The sequence below is a fragment of the Dryas octopetala genome, chromosome 4, assembly GCF_963921425.1.
Source record: "Dryas octopetala chromosome 4, drDryOcto1.1, whole genome shotgun sequence".
Taxonomy (NCBI): domain Eukaryota; kingdom Viridiplantae; phylum Streptophyta; class Magnoliopsida; order Rosales; family Rosaceae; genus Dryas; species Dryas octopetala.
Window position 1 is genome coordinate 5,489,514 of NC_141369.1, and position 15,313 is coordinate 5,504,826.

The 15,313-nt window shown below is 42.8% G+C and overlaps 1 long non-coding RNA gene across 1 annotated transcript; it reads left to right on the forward strand.

Annotated features, from left to right (window-relative positions):
* The first annotated feature begins 9,211 nt into the window (after nucleotides 1-9,211).
* On the forward strand, nucleotides 9,212-10,668 carry LOC147286290 (uncharacterized). Its single transcript, XR_015121943.1, has 3 exons — nucleotides 9,212-9,378; nucleotides 10,040-10,221; nucleotides 10,615-10,668. It is a non-coding gene; the product is annotated as an uncharacterized LOC147286290 (long non-coding RNA).
* Nucleotides 10,669-15,313: the final 4,645 nt, after the last annotated feature.

Sequence of the window (15,313 nt, forward strand, 5' to 3'; positions counted from 1 at the left end):
TGTGCCACATATCACTGCATGCCTTTGCCAAAACCCTCTGAAGTAGTAATTTTTGCTCTTTTTCTTCCGCTCATGAATATTTCTGTTACCATCTAATAACGACCCATTTTCTTGTAACCCCTTGTAAAGCTTGTCTTTGTCACCACTAGACTCTATGAGTTGATCCAACTGCCGAGCAATACTCTCAATTTCATATGTATCAAGAAGCGAACTGTAACGACCCGACCCAAAGTTGACTTTTAAAACTAAGAGACTTTCGTCTTTGACCTTGGGTCCGTTTGATAGATCTCGAGTCCACGAGTTCGTAGACACGTAGCACGTGTCGATCGGAGCTATGGTTTGAAAGTTACGGGCATTTGAAGTAAAGGGCAAACTTGTAATTTTTGCAAAAGGGGTTTTAAAACCCAAAACTCAGTTTTTTCTCGGGGGACTCTCTCGGACATTCTCTCTCTCCCTCGCGTCTGTTCTCTCTCTGGCCCTCTCACCTTGCCGCGCCTGCCACCGGCGCGTGGCGGCGCGTCCGGCAGTGGGTGGCGACGGGACTGGCCCAGATCTTGTCGCCGTCCCTCCCTCTTCCTCCCCTGGTGTCGGCGCAGTCCAGAAACACCTCAGAACCCGAGAACCCAGACTTCGCCGATTGGAGTTCCGGCGTTGACTCGCCGTTTCCGGCGTCTTCGCGGCCTAGCACCAGCCCAGAAAGCTTCCCCTCGTCGAGTCTAGCATAGTGGTGTGCTCCGATCGTCCATCCGACGCCTCTCGAAGACGAATCGACGCTGTGAAGGCCGGGAAGGCCGGCGACTTCCGCCGTCGATTCTGGCGTTTCCGGCGACTGTTGGCCGTCGGTCCAGTTGTCAAAAATGACCCTCTAGGTACGGGTAATCTTTCCCCTAAGGTGTGGTTGTTCAATTTTGAGAAATTGAAAAATTGATTTTAGGGTGTTTGTTATATTTCGGATTTCTTGAAATTGGACTTGAATTTGAGTGGATTTTGTGCAATTGAAGGTTTTATTATGCAATTAGGATTAATTGGAGTTGAATTTGGGTGTTCCTAGGTTTGTGCCGCCCCTGCCACCGTCGGCTTCGCCACTCGTGGCGGCGGGTTGGATGGTTTCTTGTATTTTTCCACTTCCTTAGAGTTCTAGTAGCTTAATTTTAGGTTCGGTGACTATCTGAGATTATTTTTGTGTGTTGTTTATGGCCGGGCAGCCACCGTGTGTGGTGGTTGGCCGCTTGTTTCGGTTGTTTAACAGCTAGTTAAAGAATCTATTGTATATTGTTGGTTGTCTGGTCTTAACAGGTACATGGACTCGGGAAATTTCATTCCCGATGCCGTTATGCTGCCGGATTTGGTATCCGAGCAATGGCACCGTGAAGGGTATTTCGGTCTTTTACGTAGTTAAATTGTGAGTGAAACTTTCTAGTTTTATTGTAGAGTACCATTAGCAAAGTGTAGAATGTGAATCATGAGAGTGAAGTGACGAGGATTTGAGGCTAAGAGATTGATTAGAAATTTGAGAAATGTTTATGGTCGAGGTATATGAGTGAGGATTAAGCAATTATTATACAGCAGACTGTGAGTAAGAATGGCAAACAAGTGAGGAGGCGTGAGTAGGAATCAGTTTCGGAGAAGGATTCGGTATAGCTCGGGGTAGACTGTGTGAGTGGATCTCTGGTTTCCGAAATGTTTTGCACATTTTATAATTCAACTATCTTCTTGATTTAAATTGGGTATGGACAGTTTCTGGAAATGGTTTTTGGTATTATTTTGGAGAAGTTTTATTAACGAATTTATGTCTTTTAGAAAATGATTTTGATCGAGCAGCTTTCACAATTTGAGAATGATTTTATTTAAGCGAATTTATGGAAAGAATTAAATTTCAGTTTTTATCTGGAGGATAGTCTTGAGATGTGGTTAATTGAGATATATAGAAGCGGTTTCAAACCGCCATATTAGTACCCCCAGTACGCAGGTATATATTGCTCTGCACTCGCCTAGAGATGACTCGGCAGTGTACGACCAGCACTCGCTCTGCACTTGCCTAGTTGGCAGTGTACGACCAGCACTCGCTCTGCACTTGCCTAGTTGGCGGTGTATGACCAGCATGACATTTGCTCTGCACTTGCCTAGTCGGCAGTGTACGACCAGCACTCGCTCTGCACTTGCCTAGTTGGCAGTGTACGACCAGCACTCGCTCTGCACTTGCCTAGTTGGCGGTGTATGACCAGCATGACATTTGCTCTGCACTTGCCTAGTTGGCAGTGTACGACCAGCACTCGCTCTGCACTTGCCTAACCGGCGGTGTATGACCAGCATCACAGCAGGTATAGAATTGCTCTGCACTCGCCTAGAGATGACTCGGCAGTGTATGACCAGCACAGGTATACAATTGCTCTGCACTCGCCTAGAGATGACTCGGCGGTGTATGACCAGCACAGGTGTATATTTGCTCTGCACTTGCCTAGAGATGACTCGGCAGTGTATGACCAGCAGTTTCCCGGGTACTAGTGTGGCGTGAGATTTCAGTTGTGGGGCATTTTGAGAAATGAAATTACATCAGTAAATATTTTAATGACAGTTTCAGTAGAGCTTTGTGTTTTTATTTCAGTTGTTTTAACAGTTTTACAACTTGAAAATACTATTTATTCTTCAGAGTTCGAATCACAGTTTTGAGATGACTTAAAAATGGATTTGAAAGAAGAGATGGATTTGAGAAATAGTTTTAAAGTTGGAGGGTTTCAAAGAGCGACGTGAGTGAGATTAGGAGGATTTCAAAGAGCGTCGTGAGCGAAATTAGATAAATGTTTGTTTATACCGTGTATTGTATGGCTTTTGTTCGTTAGGACTTGGGTTGGTTAGAACTTGGTAAGGTTTAGGCTTGAAGCTTGAGAAGGGAAGCGAGGGTGGTTATGTCGTGAGGTTATTAATTAGGATGTGAATGTTTGCAGGTTGAGCAGGCTGAGGAAGCAGTGGGGAGAAGACGAGGCAGTGGGACCCAGAGAGATTTGTTTAATTGTTTTTACTCAGTGGTTTGTTTAAAATGTTTTGACAGAATTATATTTACTTATGTTGTTGTGCATGGCTCAAAAGTAAGAGAAAACATATTTAACAGTTTGATGTTTAGTATTTTCATAGGCCGAGGTTCGGGGCGTTTCAGATGGTATCAGAGCAAGACCCGGCCGGAAGTGTGTGGATTGCAAGACCCAGGGACCAAGACCCTGAGTGGGCGGCTGCGCGAGGCAGTGGTGAGCTACCAGGTGAGGAGAAGTGAGTGATCCCACACTGCCCGGGTGAGGAATGGTGATGTTACAGAAAGTTTGAGAAAGTTTTGAGAAATGTCCTTTGCACTGCCATCACTTCTCTGCTCCTCAGCAAGTTTTGGGAAGTTGGAAGGTTTAGTAAGTTTATTAATAAGAGGTCAGAGGGTCAATCAGAGTGGCGCAGCGGAAGCATGGTGAGACTTAAACAAATCATGTTGGCACGTGGTCAATAGAGGGATCAGCGAGGTTGATAGGAGGTACGAGTTTGGGCATCACTTGTCTGTTACGATATATGCTAAATTTCGAGGACGAAATTTTTGTAAGGGGGGAAGGTTGTAACGACCCGACCCAAAGTTGACTTTTAAAACTAAGAGACTTTCGTCTTTGACCTTGGGTCCGTTTGATAGATCTCGAGTCCACGAGTTCGTAGACACGTAGCACGTGTCGATCGGAGCTATGGTTTGAAAGTTACGGGCATTTGAAGTAAAGGGCAAACTTGTAATTTTTGCAAAAGGGGTTTTAAAACCCAAAACTCAGTTTTTTCTCGGGGGACTCTCTCGGACATTCTCTCTCTCCCTCGCGTCTGTTCTCTCTCTGGCCCTCTCACCTTGCCGCGCCTGCCACCGGCGCGTGGCGGCGCGTCCGGCAGTGGGTGGCGACGGGACTGGCCCAGATCTTGTCGCCGTCCCTCCCTCTTCCTCCCCTGGTGTCGGCGCAGTCCAGAAACACCTCAGAACCCGAGAACCCAGACTTCGCCGATTGGAGTTCCGGCGTTGACTCGCCGTTTCCGGCGTCTTCGCGGCCTAGCACCAGCCCAGAAAGCTTCCCCTCGTCGAGTCTAGCATAGTGGTGTGCTCCGATCGTCCATCCGACGCCTCTCGAAGACGAATCGACGCTGTGAAGGCCGGGAAGGCCGGCGACTTCCGCCGTCGATTCTGGCGTTTCCGGCGACTGTTGGCCGTCGGTCCAGTTGTCAAAAATGACCCTCTAGGTACGGGTAATCTTTCCCCTAAGGTGTGGTTGTTCAATTTTGAGAAATTGAAAAATTGATTTTAGGGTGTTTGTTATATTTCGGATTTCTTGAAATTGGACTTGAATTTGAGTGGATTTTGTGCAATTGAAGGTTTTATTATGCAATTAGGATTAATTGGAGTTGAATTTGGGTGTTCCTAGGTTTGTGCCGCCCCTGCCACCGTCGGCTTCGCCACTCGTGGCGGCGGGTTGGATGGTTTCTTGTATTTTTCCACTTCCTTAGAGTTCTAGTAGCTTAATTTTAGGTTCGGTGACTATCTGAGATTATTTTTGTGTGTTGTTTATGGCCGGGCAGCCACCGTGTGTGGTGGTTGGCCGCTTGTTTCGGTTGTTTAACAGCTAGTTAAAGAATCTATTGTATATTGTTGGTTGTCTGGTCTTAACAGGTACATGGACTCGGGAAATTTCATTCCCGATGCCGTTATGCTGCCGGATTTGGTATCCGAGCAATGGCACCGTGAAGGGTATTTCGGTCTTTTACGTAGTTAAATTGTGAGTGAAACTTTCTAGTTTTATTGTAGAGTACCATTAGCAAAGTGTAGAATGTGAATCATGAGAGTGAAGTGACGAGGATTTGAGGCTAAGAGATTGATTAGAAATTTGAGAAATGTTTATGGTCGAGGTATATGAGTGAGGATTAAGCAATTATTATACAGCAGACTGTGAGTAAGAATGGCAAACAAGTGAGGAGGCGTGAGTAGGAATCAGTTTCGGAGAAGGATTCGGTATAGCTCGGGGTAGACTGTGTGAGTGGATCTCTGGTTTCCGAAATGTTTTGCACATTTTATAATTCAACTATCTTCTTGATATAAATTGGGTATGGACAGTTTCTGGAAATGGTTTTTGGTATTATTTTGGAGAAGTTTTATTAACGAATTTATGTCTTTTAGAAAATGATTTTGATCGAGCAGCTTTCACAATTTGAGAATGATTTTATTTAAGCGAATTTATGGAAAGAATTAAATTTCAGTTTTTATCTGGAGGATAGTCTTGAGATGTGGTTAATTGAGATATATAGAAGCGGTTTCAAACCGCCATATTAGTACCCCCAGTACGCAGGTATATATTGCTCTGCACTCGCCTAGAGATGACTCGGCAGTGTACGACCAGCACTCGCTCTGCACTTGCCTAGTTGGCAGTGTACGACCAGCACTCGCTCTGCACTTGCCTAGTTGGCGGTGTATGACCAGCATGACATTTGCTCTGCACTTGCCTAGTCGGCAGTGTACGACCAGCACTCGCTCTGCACTTGCCTAGTTGGCAGTGTACGACCAGCACTCGCTCTGCACTTGCCTAGTTGGCGGTGTATGACCAGCATGACATTTGCTCTGCACTTGCCTAGTTGGCAGTGTACGACCAGCACTCGCTCTGCACTTGCCTAACCGGCGGTGTATGACCAGCATCACAGCAGGTATAGAATTGCTCTGCACTCGCCTAGAGATGACTCGGCAGTGTATGACCAGCACAGGTATACAATTGCTCTGCACTCGCCTAGAGATGACTCGGCGGTGTATGACCAGCACAGGTGTATATTTGCTCTGCACTTGCCTAGAGATGACTCGGCAGTGTATGACCAGCAGTTTCCCGGGTACTAGTGTGGCGTGAGATTTCAGTTGTGGGGCATTTTGAGAAATGAAATTACATCAGTAAATATTTTAATGACAGTTTCAGTAGAGCTTTGTGTTTTTATTTCAGTTGTTTTAACAGTTTTACAACTTGAAAATACTATTTATTCTTCAGAGTTCGAATCACAGTTTTGAGATGACTTAAAAATGGATTTGAAAGAAGAGATGGATTTGAGAAATAGTTTTAAAGTTGGAGGGTTTCAAAGAGCGACGTGAGTGAGATTAGGAGGATTTCAAAGAGCGTCGTGAGCGAAATTAGATAAATGTTTGTTTATACCGTGTATTGTATGGCTTTTGTTCGTTAGGACTTGGGTTGGTTAGAACTTGGTAAGGTTTAGGCTTGAAGCTTGAGAAGGGAAGCGAGGGTGGTTATGTCGTGAGGTTATTAATTAGGATGTGAATGTTTGCAGGTTGAGCAGGCTGAGGAAGCAGTGGGGAGAAGACGAGGCAGTGGGACCCAGAGAGATTTGTTTAATTGTTTTTACTCAGTGGTTTGTTTAAAATGTTTTGACAGAATTATATTTACTTATGTTGTTGTGCATGGCTCAAAAGTAAGAGAAAACATATTTAACAGTTTGATGTTTAGTATTTTCATAGGCCGAGGTTCGGGGCGTTTCACGAACGATGATGATGATGATGATCAGCATCATCAGCTACAACATTAGTAGTTCCTTGTTTGGCTATATTTTTCATAGCTTCTAGCTTGTACCTCGATGGTTGGGGAGTATGACAAGTCCTTCTCATATCATATTCAAGCATTGGATTGGGCTCTGAACCCGACCCATGTTCGTACCATGCCCATGCAGCTGCCTTTACTAATGCCAATTTATCGGTGCTGGATCCTCTAACCTGCTTGCTTCTCTCCATGGCCGTTTGGGTTTGTAGACTAATTAATAGGGAAAGGGTACGTGTAAGTAGCACAGAAAATGAATTTAGGGGGTTGTCGTGGATGATTGGATCCAATATGTGGGAAAATGAAGTTCCACGCTACAAAGAGAGCAAAGTAGGTATATGTTTTAGCCTTGTATATGTTTTATTTCAGATATAATATGGACCTGTGTGCATGTTTGGCGGCAATGTTGGTCCTGCAGTGTTGTCAGAATTGATCGATCAGTATGCCATTCAAGAGAAATGGGCATTGGGTCCATCATAGGGGAGGGATATTTTTTCTTAAATGTCACTGTCTTGGTATTTTATTTGAATGGGCTTGAATTCCACAGATTGATTGATACATATTAAATTGGGTGCGATTAATGTACGGCATGGCTTGTTATCATTCAATTGTATTAATACACTATATATTATAACCTCATCATTACCATTCAATTGTCTTGGTTGAAGCTGCAGCTACGTGTAGCACTTATTGCGCTACAGCTTTCCAATTTCTTATGAATAGAATAAAAACCTATTTGTACTTTTCAGATAAAAAAAAAAAATTTATTTGTATTTTGACTTAAGAAGAAAGGAAAATTTTACCAAATGATTCCAATTTAGGTGTTAGAGTCAATTGAGGACTCTCACCTCAAATTAACCCAAATTGAAACTAGCTAATACTTTATTTATGATGCAAATAAAGATATTTTGTCAACTTAATCTAAATGTCTGTTTATTTTTACGGGTGAGATTGTCAATTCATTGAACAATAAAAAAGTAATTATAAATTAAATTGTAAAAACAAATAAAAAAGAGGGATAGAGGAAGCAAACCCTCCCTCCCTCACGGCCACCATTTGGCCGCCAACCATATCCCTTGTGTCGACGACCCTCCCTAGTGCTGGCAATCCCACCTTGTGTGGTAAATATACCCTAAAATCAATGACAATTGGTTAACCAAATTAAGGTGTTTGGTTAAAGTACGTGACTCGAAGAATTTTAAATTAATGTGTATTACACATTAATATATATGGCATAAGCATTATTCACTACACTGGAACTCTATGATTATCGTGTAAGTGAATGCATGCAGCCATGGAAATATAAGAGAATCAACATGATGAGCCTGAAGGACATTGAGACTTATGTTATCGGATACTTAGATTCTCAAACGTTCATAGTCAATGAAAGGAATGTTAAATGGGCATTAACATTCCAATAAGTCAAGACTAGCACATACACTTGCTTACTCTGAGTTGACGAGTTTCATGCCACAATGTAGAGACACTAGAGCAGGTATATGGGTGCGTGTTGGAGACATATCCACTGAACTGACCGAACAGAGAATCCTACATGGAGTTTTACAACATGTCAAATAGGAACTCTGTGGTTATGATAGATACTGATTAGACCTTAGACCTAAGACACCACCGATGTCTTGTGTGTGTGTTCAGTGTACTTTGATCGCACAGAATGGACCAACGCAATCAAGCATGGGTTACACGTGTACGTTGGATGAATTGACACACATATGGAGGCATGTGATCGAGTGTGCAACATGAAATCTCTCACCTTACGTAAAGAAGGAGATATCCCAAGATTTAGACATCGGTCGAGGATAATTTGGTAATTTCACGTATTTCAACTAGAACAAATCGTTATTTATCAACGAGTTTAATCCTATTCTTTGTTAAATCTTATTCAATTAATTTTCGGAATGGACTGTGAATTGGAATAACACTGGAAAGTGAACCAATGATTTTCAGTTTAGGCTAAGGGTGTTTTGGTCATTTTGTCTCTTTATTGGATTTAGTATAATCAATTTCTGATTTCTTAAAGTGAGCGTGTTTTTCTAATAGGTCGATGGAGCTTCGTCTCTTGGCTACAATTAGTGGCAACGAGTGTTAAATTGTAAGATGGAAATGATCAAAAAAAGGTTGAGCATGGCCTGGTTAAAACAATGAGTGGACTTTTATTTTAGAAACGTTTATACATTTTATTTAATTCTTTTCCGGCTATCTTGAGTTTTGTTAGAGTTAATGGATTTCTATTCCAAAAAGATTTATGGTTTCTAAGTGATTAATATTTCATGGATTTAATTGTGTTCCAAGATATTTCATTTGAGCATTGACACATTTTACAGGAGATTGATTTCCATGCAAGAAATAAATATTTTTAAGCTTTGTTTTTATGCATGAGTTCTCACTACTACAAAATTATCAATAGATGTCACCCTTTTATATCAGATTTGAAATAACTAATATTCTAAAAGTTATAATATCAATTAATCTTTTTGCTAATATCTAAACTCTAATAAGAAATCACATGTTTTTTTATCTGATATATAATGTTTTCCTTTTTTTTAAGAATTTTGTAAAACATCAGTTTAGACTGTGAACCGATATCTCTCTCCCTCCCTCCCTCCCTCCATCTGTCTATTTCTCTCGGTCTAAACCCTCGATGTCGCGCCACCACCGTCACCGTCGGTCTTCCTTGCCGATCTCCCTAGCCGTCGAAGTGATGACGATGCCAATCAGTGAGCGCGGGTGGGAGAGCCAGAGATACGACGTCACTCAGGACAGCGTTCGCAGTGTATGTCTTTGATTTTTACGACGTCGTCTTGCTGCTAAGGTCCCTCAACTCTCTCTTCTACTTTTCATTTCCCACTCCATTTTTTTGTAATTTTCTTTTTAGGTTTCAAGCATTTTGGGGTTTCTATCACTCTTCTGCTGCTTGTTCAATTCTTCAATTTTTTTGTGGTCTGCAGATTATTAATGACCTATCAATTTTGAGCTACTAGTACAAATTAACTCTCTTATTAGTGAATTTTCAATGAATGTGCAGGAATCTGTATATCCTTTTTTCTTTTTCTCTTTTTCTATATATGATGTGTTTGGTCGCTGAGAAAATGTGAGAATGAGAATTACAGTGTTTCTGGTGGATATTTTGTTATTGTTTGTCTCTATCCCCCTTCACATATTATAACAAAAAGGATAATACAACATATTGTTTGAGGTTTATGTACCTTTTTTTTTTTTGTGGTTTGTCTTAGGTCCCTTTTAGTGGTTATGTACTTGACAATATAAATGGATTATCTCATGAGTTATACTTAAAGAAAAAAATTACTAGGTTATTTTTTAAGTTGCAAGTTCCCCTGGTTTTGTGGATCTGTATGGCAGGAGTGACTCAATTATATGTTCTCATGCCATGGTAATAATTACAATTTTTTTTATTTGTTTATCTCTTCTTTTAGGCATTGCTTGAACTCTTAGATCAAGTAGAAGATGTTATTTGTGTTGACGATTCAGTATCTAATGATGTGGAGGCATCTCCATTCCAAGTTAGAGATGGATCGATGGTACATATTGCCCATGTATTTCATTGTTCACTGAATGGTCAACTAGTAAGCAGTGCATCAAATGTACAATCCTAAAGGTAATTTGCTTAAGAACTTCACTTTGATTTGTTTAATCACACCCCCTGATACATTACCAACGAGAAGGGAAGAGGGTGTGGGAAAAAATAATGCCAAACACTAGAGCAAGTGGGAAATATAATATCTCACTCAACTAAAAGTTGGTATGAACTCATCAAATATAATTAATGTCTTACAAAGCACTCGACTACATTTATAAGAAGACAGAACCCCTAGCAGGCTTTTATTAAGTCACTTGTAACCCTCACATCTTACAGACTAACCAATTTAAGGGAATTGGTCTTCTCTTGCAGAGTATCAAGCAGATATATATATATATGCTTATTTATTCATATATGAGAGTTGTTTGTTTCTTGCCTATGTATCTTGATTTATAAATTAACTTTTCATAGGCCATACCAATTAAAGATGCTATGGTTTTGTCAAAGATACATCAGACGTATAAAGTAATAGAGACCTGTCCTAACCCGTCTAAACCACCTGCGCCCAAGCCCATCCTCTTAGTCATATACTGCACATGGGATAAACTCTATCTTAGCTACACAACAACTCTATCCTATCTAAAGCACTCCCCTGTTTTGTATTTCGAATATATAGAGTTTTACTTCTGCACATGTACTTGGCTTCTAATAAATACAAAGGATTAACCTCAGTTTAATTGAGGCTTTCAATCACACTTCTGTTCACTCTAATATGGTATCAGAGCCACTCTCTGTCTAACGGCAAAATTTTTTTTTTTTTTTTTCTTCTCTCTTCATGGCTGTTCCCATGCCTTCCTCTGATGCACCCATCACTTCTCCCGTTCCTATTCCTCACTCCCACAACACAAATGACTCCCTCTCCTCTACTCTCAACATGACTAATGTTGGAGTGGCTAGCATGATCACCATCAAACTGGATCGAACAAATTATCCTCTCTGGCTTGCGCAGATGATTCCCCTCCTTCGCAGTCGTCGACTTATGAGCTACGTGGATGGCTCTAATCCTGCACCCGCAGCCTTCCTTCGAAATTCTACTGGACTTCTCACCGATACAGTGAATCCATCTTTTGACTCTTGGCTTCAAAATGACCAATATGTGTTGTCTGTTATCAATGGATCTCTTACTCCATCCATTCTTGCTACTGTTGCTCGCAATACCTCTGCTCGTACCACCTGGCTCTCGTTGGAGCAACGATTTGCTTCTCAGGCGCACTATCGCACCATTCAGCTGCGCACCGAGCTGATGCAGACACACCGTGGTGACTCCACCATCACTGACTTTCTTGATCGAATCAACAACTTGGCTGATCATCTTGCACTCGCCGGGTCCCCAGTTCCGGATACTGATCTCATTGCTATTATCATGCAAAATGTAGGGAATCTCTATGAGAACACCATTGCCTCTGCCCAGGCACGTGAAACTCCTATCTCCTATGAGGCCCTTCAGGCCCTTCTTCTCAGTGCAGAGCGGCGCCTCCAGCAAGTTCAACTTCCTGGACCAGACCTTGGTGCAACTGCAATGGCAGCCTATCGCGGATCTGGGGGCAGCCGTGGTGCTCCGCGTGGTCGGGGTATTGGACGTGGTCGTGAGGGTGGAAGCCGTGGCCCTGGTTTTTCCTTTCCACCGAATGGGTCTTCTCATAACCGGCATCATGGCCAGCGTAGTGCCCCTACTTCTACCACTAGCAATGGCGTTCTTGGTCCAGCTCCCTTCAATCCTTCATCTTCCTCTTTTTCTGGAGGATTTTCTGGTCGTCCTCAATGCCAGATTTGTGGGCGCATTGGTCACGTGGCCCTTGATTGTTTTCACAGGATGAATCTCTCTTATGAGGGGCGTGTTCCTACCGCTCGTCTTACTGCAATGGCTGCTACGGCAAATAATCCTACTTCATCCTCGAGTTGGATCACGGATACAGGAGCTAATTCCCATGTCACTCCGGATTTGAGTAATCTCACCAATCCTAGAGAATATCGTGGCACTGACTCTCTTGGAGGTGTTCTTGGTGGAACAGGTTTGGCTATCAAACATATTGGGGATAATATCGTTTCTTCCCCATTGTCCTCTTTTAAATTACAAAATCTTCTTCATTGCCCTCAAGCTTCGGCCAATCTTCTTTCAGTCCATAAATTTACCAAAGATAATAATTGTTATTTCACATTTTTCCCTCATTTCTTTTGTATACAGGATTTGGCGACGGGGAGGACTCTTTTCCAAGGACCGAGTGAGAATGGCCTCTATCCTCTTCCGTTCTCTCCTGCATCAAATGGTTCTACACAATCTTATAACCCTACAGCTTGTCTTGGTGTTCGGGTTTGTGCATCTGTATGGCATGCACGGCTTGGACATCCCTCCTTCTCTACTATGAGCACTGTTTTATTTCATCATAAATTGCCTCTTATCGGCAACACCAATAAAAATTATGTATGTTCCTCTTGTTGCATTAGCAAAAATAAAAAATTACCATTTGATTCTTCTACTACTATTGCGCATGCTCCCTTAGAAATTGTCACATCTGATGTATGGAGTTCTCCTAATTTTTCTGTCTCTGGATTTCGTTACTATGTTCTGTTCATAGATCATTTCTCTAGGTATACCTGGATCTATCCCATGAAGCAAAAGTCTGAGGTCTTCACCATCTTTGTCAATTTTAAAACTCAAATGGAAAATTTACTTTCTTCTAAAATTAAAATTTTTCAATCTGATGGGGGTGGGGAATACATTAATCATCACTTTAAGCAATTTTTTACACACCATGGCATTACTCATCAGTTTACCTGTCCTCACCACCCCGAACAAAATGGCATCTCTGAAAGAAAACATAGACATATAGTCGAAACTGGGCTCTCTCTACTAACTCATGCTTCCATACCCGTTGCCTACTAGGCGGAAGCTTTCCATACTGCAGTCTATTTAATCAATAGACTCCCCACGCCTAAGCTTGCTAATCTTTCTCCATACCAACGCCTCTTTCACAAAACTCCTCACTATGATTTTTTAAAAGTTTTTGGCTGCTTGTGTTTCCCATATTTACGGTGTTATAATACAAATAAACTTCAGCCTCGCTCTATCAAATGTGTTTTCTTAGGGTACTCACTTAATCAGAAAGGTTATAGATGTTTGGATTTAGCCTCTAAACGAATTTTTCTCTCTCGGCATGTCATCTTTGATGAACACACATTCCCTTTTCAAGAGGTTGTTCCCACTTCGTCTACGGGGGTGTGCTCTTCGTCACCAGATCCGGCACTTCAACTTCCCCTTTGGGTACCACCTCCACCAGTGGCTCGCCACTCAGGTACGACTTCACCTTCTTGTTTACAACTCTCTTCTCCATTATTGACCTCATCTATATCTCTTCCTGTGTCCCCACTGCATGATCCCCATGTGCCATCTCCTAGCTCTTCTTCACCGTCTACAATGCCTTCGCCTGTTCCACCTCGGGCCTCCCCTTGTGAGCCGCGGCCTGCTGTCTCTTCAGAACCAGTTAACACTCACTCTATGGTGACAAGGAGTAAGGATGGTATTGTGAAACCTAACTCTAAATTTTGTTTATCTGCTAGTCTGTCTAATGTTTTGGTGGAGCCTACTTCCTTTACACAGGCAAACAAGGATGAAAGGTGGCGTCAGGCCATGGATGAGGAACTCCATGCTCTTCAACGGGCTGGTACCTGGGTGCTAGTTCCTCGTCACCACTCTATGAATGTTCTGCCCAACAAGTGGGTCTTTAAAATTAAAAAGAAGGCAGATGGGTCCATCGAGCGTTTCAAAGCTCGCCTAGTTGCCAATGGCTTTCGCCAGCAATCTGGTCTTGACTATGGCGAAACCTTCAGCCCAGTGGTTAATCATAGCACCATTCACCTTGTCCTTGCCCTTGCTGTCCACCATCATTGGCCTATTCGGCAATTGGATGTTCAAAACGCGTTTCTGCATGGCTATCTCACTGAAGATGTGTTCATGGCCCAACCCCGTGGCTTTGTTGACTCGACCCATCCTCACCATGTTTGCAAGCTCCAGAGATCTTTGTATGGTCTTAAGCAAGCCCCGCGGGCTTGGTTCACATGTCTTTCTCAACATTTGGAACACCTAGGCTTCCAACCATCTACTGCCGATTACTCTCTCTTTGTTTATACTCATGGGTCTGTGATTATCTACTTATTAGTGTATGTAGATGATATTCTGTTGACAGGTAATGACTCCGCCCATATGCAAACACTCATTGCTGAGTTGGGCCGTGCTTTCTTGATCAAAGACCTTGGCTCACTTCACTTCTTTCTTGGCATTGAAGCTGTTCGCTCATCCTCTGGCCTTCATCTCTCCCAACCCAAGTATGTACTTGAGCTCCTCCGTCGCACCAATATGCTTGACGCCAAGCCGCTTCCCTCACCAGCCCTTGCTGGTCGTCGGTTGAGTCTTCACGATGGTGATCCATTGGTTGATCCTACTACGTATCGTAGTGTGGTTGGGGCCCTTCAGTATCTTACTCTTACCAGGCCAGACATTGCTTTCTCTGTGAATCAAGTCTGTCAGTTCATGCACTCTCCCACTTCTGATCATTGGACTGCAGTTAAGAGGATTCTTCGCTATCTTAAAGACACTTATGGTCATGGACTTTTCTACTCTCCCAGCTCTCTTCACTTAGTGGCATTTTCTGATGCTGATTATGCGGGTGACCCTGACGATCGGCGGTCCACTGGCGGGTATTGTGTCTATCTTGGTTCCAACTTGGTTTCATGGAGCTCCAAGAAACAATCTGGTGTTTCTCGCTCTAGCACAGAAGCCGAGTATCGTCAGCTCGCTGCTACTGCTGCTACTCTGTCCTGGTTTCGTGCTCTCTTCCGTGACCTCCGGTTGCACCTCACATGTCCAAAGGTTTGGTGTGATAATATTTCGACTATTTCATTGGCCTCCAATCCTGTGTTTCACTCTAAAACCAGGCATATCGAAGTGGATTTCCACTATGTTCGTGAAAAGGTGGTTCGTCGTGAGCTGTCTGTTGGTTTTGTTTCTACCCACGATCAGCGCGCTGATATTTTTACAAAGGGGCTGTCTTCTCCACGCTTCTCACTTCTGGTAAACAAACTTCCAGTCCGACCACGGACTCTCAGCTTGCGG